Raw genomic sequence first — 7,516 nt, forward strand, 5'->3', positions numbered from 1 at the left:
TCACAGTTCACGGTTTTAATAGTTCATAATGCTTGAGATAAAAAATAATCACCTGTCCCACGGGACATTTTGATGACGAACGGCCAAACCTTTCCCGTCTCCTGCAGACCCTGAACTAACTGCCCGCCAGATTTACATCGCAGCCCGGCGGCAGGGCCCTCGCCCTCCCTGCGCATGTCAGCTGGCCAACACAGCCGAGGTTCTCGCTGCCTCTGCCCTGGGATTTTCAGTGTTTTGCTCAAATGCATCAGGACTGTGTTTTGCCCATCACATGAGAGACCAGTCTTTGGATCCGAGAACTCAGCGGTTTCCCACAAAAGAAACTTTTTCTCTCCTTACTTCTTGATGTCACTATGTGAAACTCTGACCTTGCCTTACTCCAAACCGGAAGGTAAGAAGCTGTGAATTCACTGCCATTTCATGTCTCGGTCTGCTATTTTCCCTCTGAAATACCCTATGTTTTAAAACAGCAGATTTATTTTTCTATTTTTTTTTCCATTTACTTTTCAAACCCATTCCTTCCAACAGCTAGCTCAAGCATCCTGAAATTGTTTCTATCCCTCTAAGAAGTTTTCCAGCTACACTAACTGAGATTCTGCTCTACTGAGCTTCCAAAACAAGCCGTTGTGATAGGCCCTTGTGCACTGAAGTCTCTTACTGTTGGTTTTCCATTTCCTTACTCACAGCTCTGCTGGAAAGTGTAAGAAGTCGGGCACTAGAGTCAATGGCCATTTAGCATCAGCTGAGGAAACCACTGTATCATGAAAAGTGGAAGAAAGACGTTATGAGGATGAACAGTTTTGCTTAGCTGGCTTTTCAACCTGGGTCTGGACAAATTACAAATAAGAAACGAGGAGCAAATCAGTGAGAGCACTGATACCTTCCAAGCTCAGCCACTCCTCAACCTTCACATTGCTTTGTCTGGGATTTGGGGATTTAGACTCAAATGCTCCATTTTGTTTTAATTAACCAGACAAATTTTTCTGAGCTGTATTTATGACAGATGCTTTCTTGATTCAGGTGTGGTGGAAGAACATTTTCCAGCTGTGGAATCTGGAAACGGTACCAGAGGTGGGAGCTGGCACCGAGCCCTTTCAGGCACATAGAAACGTGATGCTGAAGCTTCCCCTCAGAGACAGAGGGATAACGTTCTCAGAGCAGCTTTGCGAGGTGTCGGTACCTATCATTGATTCATAAAATGATCTGAAGATGGAAGACAGGGGAAGGAAGCCAGCAGGCAGGGCAGCGACCCTCTTGCTCAGACACCAAGGGTTCATCGGTCCTCCACGACGGGCACCCGGGACTGTTCCCTGCACAAACACAAACCACCCACTGCAGAGCTCAACCATCGTCCCAGAACTCTGCCCGGTCACCTTTCAGAGCAATTGAGGTCTACAGAGGTCAACAGGCGCTTGCCACGGCTGGATGTTGTTATTATTATTTCAGTATCGAATGCCCTTGTCAAATTTTTAAGATTTGGGGCTAAAATCTTACCATTTTACCTATAAACCAAATATAATAACTAACAGGACTGAGCAAACACATAGAGTAATGCAAGCTGACTTCAGTGTAGAAAGAACTGATAATTCATGAACCGGAGCTTGAAGCTCTGTGCACATACTCTTGGTGCAGGGTTCCTGAAGGGGAGGAAGTTGGGTGGTAAGAGTTGGACAGAAGACCAACAGAGAGTAAAAAAATTACTCTTAATCTGACTGAAACGAGGTATCTCACAAAATAATTCCCCTCATAGTTGTTGTTGTTGCTGTTGTTGTTATTATTATTATCATCATCATGTGTGGCTCAGACATCAAGTGGAAAAAGATTGTTGACTTCTGAGGTGGTTGTTCCCACAGAGATACAAAACACTGATTTTCCTCCTGGGAATACTTTCAAGAAAGAAGGCAACTCGGTGGAAAAAAAAAAAAAAAAAAGGAAAAAAAAAAAAAAAAAAAAAAAGTTAAATCCAGGAAGGATGTATACAAAAACAGTATCTGAAAAAGTTAGTATTTTATTACTGTTATTGATAGGCTGTTACCGTGTTTGAAAAGCAAACAAATCTTCTAAGACACAGAAAGATCCCACTTGAAAGGACACCCCGCTAACAACAGCAATTCTGCCTTTTTTCCAGTCCTTGCATTAGTTTTTTTTCCTTTTGCTGTGTTTCACAGGAAATCATCCACTGCTCCCCTATCTGCATAGCCTCATCCTTCCCCCCAGATTCATTTACTCCTTTGCTTCAGAGATGAGCTCTGCCCAGATTTCAAATCACTCTAGTTAATCACTCTAAAGAGGAGAAAGCCCTTTCTGGACAGCAAGTAAGGGACTATTTCACAGAGGCAGTAACAGGAAAATAAATGTGTCTGGTTACAGGGAAGGGAAAAGCAGAGGAGTCAGCACTCCTGGGCTCGATTGAACCACAGCCTCCGTGTGCATCACTGAGCACTCCATCTCCCTTATTTAGTTTCCCCATCTGTAAAATGGGAATAGTGGCCTCACAGGATTGTCCTGAATCTTCATTAATTAATACTTATACGACCTAAGGATCTCTTTTAATCTCAGGTCACGTTTAATTATTAAACATGTAACTAAAATATAGGAGAAATGAAAGTCAGGTGTTAGCGGGACAGGGGACTAAAAGGGACCCCAAACCCCTTAAATCCTCCCTGGGATTATACAGATCTGAACCGTTCCCCACAGATGTTTTCCAGCCCCCTCTCGGAGCAAGGATGCGGACCCACAGCCTCCACGGGCGACCTGCCCAGTGCCCAGGTGCTCTTAAATACGGCAGAAAACATTTATTAATAACTAAAGAATCCTCCTTTGCTGCAATTTAAGACTATCCGTTTTCGCTCTGCCCTGAGTGGACATGGATAACGGCTTAATGCTTTGTTCTTTGCAATATGCTTTTACATAATTAAAGACTTCTCATGTCTCTCCTTGGGATTCTTGTCTCCAGCCTGAGCAGCGCTGGTTCTTGCTTTTTCTCCTCATTAGCATGTACAAGCATTTTCTTGGGAACTGTCTAGAATAATCCTACTCTTCTGCATCACTGCCTGGGTTATTAAGGAAAGTGTGAAAAGGAGAATTATTCTCATAGTATTCCACAAATTCTTGCAGGGTTAAGCCCTCCCCAGGGTAAACAGTCTTATGAGATGCAGAGTAAATACTATGAGGATTAGTCTCAAAATGCTTCTCAACTTTGAAAACTAACATTAGTCCAAATCAGTCATAACCATGCTTGGCTTGGTTAAGTCTCTGGTTTTAAACAAGCACTTTCTCATAGGAAATGATTTCCAGGAACGAGCTGTTGTCCAAATGTTCCTTGCTTATGAGAGGAATGAGTTTAAAATGTAAATAAACAGACTTGGTCTTAAGCGTGAGCTTATGTTGTGGTATGGTTACACACCTGAGACTGGATCCTAACAGTGGGGGGGGCAGTGTGGGGGCAGAGCGGGGGTGTCCAGATGAGTGATTTAAGTAAAGGAGAAGGACAACGGAGGAGTTTTCTTCCTGTTCAGTCATTGTTAAATCTAGTGCTTATTTTTCTTCATTAAAAGAAAATATTTCCCATCTGGGTAAATACATGGATTATCAAAATGGTCAAGCTTCCAAAAGAGAAAGGCAATAACTTTTTAACTACTTTGTTCAAAATGCCATTTCTCTTCCGTGTTCATGAGGTGCCCGGAGTTGACAGTCCCAAAATCTGCACAAGGTATGAACAAGAATTAATGAGAACCGACTCCTCACACGGACGCTGAGGAGGAAGCACAGGCAGCTGCCAAGCTTTCTGGGGACCTGACTGTTGTAAACGAGTTGGGTCTCCTCTAAAGCCGTGTCCTCGTTCTGGAAAATGTCCATGTGCGTATGGGGAGACCGGAGACCAGCAGTAACTGGACTTACCTGCTTCATGACCCTAAATTCCTGACATTTATAAACTCACTTGGTTTCTCTTTAGTCTTTCGAAGGCTTGGGACTGAAATGGACAGCGACCCAAGGACATGCAATCCTGAACAAGCAAGCGGCAACAAGAACACTTTTAGAGGAGACTTTAATACACCTTCTCCTTAGCTGGAAATTGCCTTCTGACAAATTTTCTATGGCTATTTTTTCACTGCTATATTGACCTTTTCTGAGGATGTAAGAGCTCATTATTCTAAAAATTCTTATAATATACTGCTCTGGAGCCACTAGGAATAAAACCTTACTTGAATGAATGCCTGTTGCCCTGGGACAGCAGCAAAGAGAAAGTTTTGTCATGTAACAAACTGGAGAATAAAGAGGTTTTAAAATTCTGATTTAGCACATCTTGCTAGAAGGGTGCTCGGTGTTATCTTCTTTCTATAGAGTCTTCATTTTGTTTCAATATATTTATTTTAGAGCACAAAGGAAATGAAAAATTGAACATATGCAAAAGAAAACAGCAATAAGTTAAACAGAGCTACTATGCATTTATTTGCATAATTATTGTATTCATAGAATCACAGATTCATCAAACAGTTTGGGTTGGGAGGGAGCTTACAGCCCACCCAGTGGCACCCCCTGCCCCAGGCAGGGCCACCTTCCCCCAGCCCAGGGTGCCCAAAGCCCCGTCCAACCCGGCCTTGAACCCTGCCAGGGAGGGGGCAGCCACAGCTTCTCTGGGCAGCCTGTGCCAGGGCCTCACCCCCTCACAGGGGAGAATTTCTGCCCTAGACCTGACCTAAATCTGCCCTCTGCCAGGTTAAACCAGTCACCCCTCACCTTATCCCTACACCCCCCCAATCAAGAGTCTCTCCCCCCTTTCCCGTAGCCCCCTTCAGACCTGGGGGGCCGCTCCAAGGTCTCCCCGCAGCATCACCACATCAAACACTTCTGACTACCCGCAACATGAAACGAAGGGGATGTTACCCCGGATCACTGTCACTCGCAGACCACGGCCACTCTGGGTGTTTTGACTTCTCCACTGTAACCTCCTGCCCAGGACCCTCCTTTTCATCATCTCGGCAAGACCTGAACCTACCTGAGTAGTGAACACATACGGCTACAGAAACCTCCACCTTCCAAACCCTTCTCGAGGTTGAAATGTCTTGCTCTTCTTCAGAGGATGTGCCTGCAATAGAAATGCATGTCAGAATTCACAGTAAAGAGAGCTTTTAAAGAGACCTCTCCTGAGCACCCGCAAGGGCTGCTCCAGCACCTCGCCCGGGCTACAGCCACGTCACCCCAGTTCAAGGATTACGCGGGGACTCCAACGGACTGAGAGAAAAAATCTCTGAAGTTCGCACTATGATACCACAAAGAAATTTCTTCCAGACTGCAGAACCCACATGTGCCAGCCCGAAAGCCCGAGACACAAAAATTCCACTTCTGCTCTGAGATGCAAACGATAGAAGCAGCTTTTCATTCTGGTAAAACTATTTCCAAAATTTGATTGCATTTCTTCAAGCCCGATCATATTACAATATTCTAGATTTCCAGTTAAGCTATTTAATTATTTTTGCTAGTCCCCAGGTTGAAACTTGCAATTTTCCTCACAGAGAGTTGTCTAAGGAACCTGATTATGTCCTTGAACAGCGATGCCTGAAGTGACACCATCACTGCAGCCGAGTGTGAAAGTCTGCACTGTAATATTGCCCTAACGGCAACGCTTTGCAGTCCTGCCATAGTCAGATGCTTCCTCACGTTGTCCCGTAAGTGAAAATAAGATTCATTTTCCTCCTCCCCAGGAACTGTGAAGACCAGTGGTTCCTCTTATACTTTATAAAAGGTTGTTAAGAGCGCTGCAGTTTGCTGTAAGGAGATGACTGCTCTGAAGCTGCTGCCTGGACACACGCAGAAGTCTCGTGCCCACAGGAGCAGAGAGGGGAGGGCTCCTTCTCCTGAACTGGGGTCAAACCGGCCACACTCGCAGGGTGCCAAGGTCGGAATGTGCAACCCAAGAGGAAACAAGGGGGAGGCCTTGCCTCTGCCCAAACGATCTGCAAAACACTGCTGGCTCCGCACATCTGAGACAGCAGATACCATGAGGCTGGGAGTCCCTTCTAACCGCACTCACCTCCAGCAAGACTCATACCCGGTGTTTGGAGGAGGGTGTACATACAGATGGAGAATAATTTACCACAAAAACCTTAAAAAGTCTTCTTTACAACCCTGTTACCCAGAAATGTGCTTCTCACTTCAAACAGATTTTTCAATTTCTTTTGAAAGACTTGGACTTTATTTCTTTCTATTACTTTATTTCTAATTTCTGTGGAACTGAACATTTTTATCGTCCACACAAACATCCATCACATTAGTGAAACATGCTGAAGTCTGACCTGTGACATGCTGGGTCTGGGGCTTGAATGAACAAGTACTTTCAGCCTCGCACAGGTTGGAGTTCACACTGCTGCTTTTTACCACTCACTTTTCATTTTACAAAACGGACTATCGCTTGTTAAGCAAGACCTTTCTTCTTTTTTTTTTTTTCTTTTTTTGTTTACTTTCAGGAAAAAAGACACTACAAAATGCCAGATTGGTCCAGACCTATTAAAAACTGCCAGACCAGTACTAGTGCATGTGTGTATCAGTCTCAAATCTATACCCAGTTGCTGCGGTCCCAGGGCGGCCCAAGGCATCGAGAGCACACAGGCGGATTGTCAGGTTCAAAGCCTCCCTGGAAGGGAGCTGATTTCCAGCCACCTGGGTTCCCACTGAGAGGCAACCAGTGTTGAAAGACCATCTGCATCACAAGATGCTTGAAATGAAAACTAGAGTGAGCTAATACGACAGCAAATCTGTAGTAGCTTTTACAATGGGCCACCAGGTGCTGGATTATTTTGGGAACAGTTTAACTGAGGGTCCCCAGATGCTCCGCTGACTCCCCACCGATCAGACCCCAAATGACATTTTTAACGTCAGTGTTAGAAGTAAGGAGCAGTTTTGGCCAGGCTAGCACTGAAAAACATCCTACTCCCCATAAAGTAAAGGGGCTACATGGTGTGTAAGGCACTTCCAGCATGGGTAAATACAGGAAAGCTTGACTGAATAGAAAAAAACACCTTTATACTGCGAGGCTGGTCAGAGCCTGGGGCAGGCTGCCCGGGGAGGCTGTGGGGCTCCATCCTGGGACATGCTCAACCCCCTTGGACAGTTCCCTGAGTGACCCACGGGGAGCAGGTGGGACTGAGCCCCCCCATCTCCTGCCAGCCCAGACCCCCCAGCCCCAGGGCTCTGTGAGCAGTGACATTGGGTCTTACACGGCCAGGGGTCCCCGTCTGCAAGTTCAGTATCCTGGAAGAAAAGAAACAAAATCACGGAGGGCTTGAGATGGAGGCAACATTCACATTTTAATTAACAAAAAAAAAAAATAGGGCAGTCACACTCCCACTGACACTCTTTTTTCAGATCTTTTATCAACCAGAGTTAGTCAGCTATTTTTATCATCAGGATGTATAAGCAACACTGGAGGTGCAAAGCGGATGGGCAAGGATGTATAATTTATACAAACAACAAGAAAAAAAAAAAAAAAAAAAAGAAAAAAAAAAAAAAAAAAAAA

Source organism: Athene cunicularia (genome assembly GCF_003259725.1).
Source record: "Athene cunicularia isolate RWA chromosome 6 unlocalized genomic scaffold, athCun1 chr6_part1, whole genome shotgun sequence".
NCBI classification, from domain to species: domain Eukaryota; kingdom Metazoa; phylum Chordata; class Aves; order Strigiformes; family Strigidae; genus Athene; species Athene cunicularia.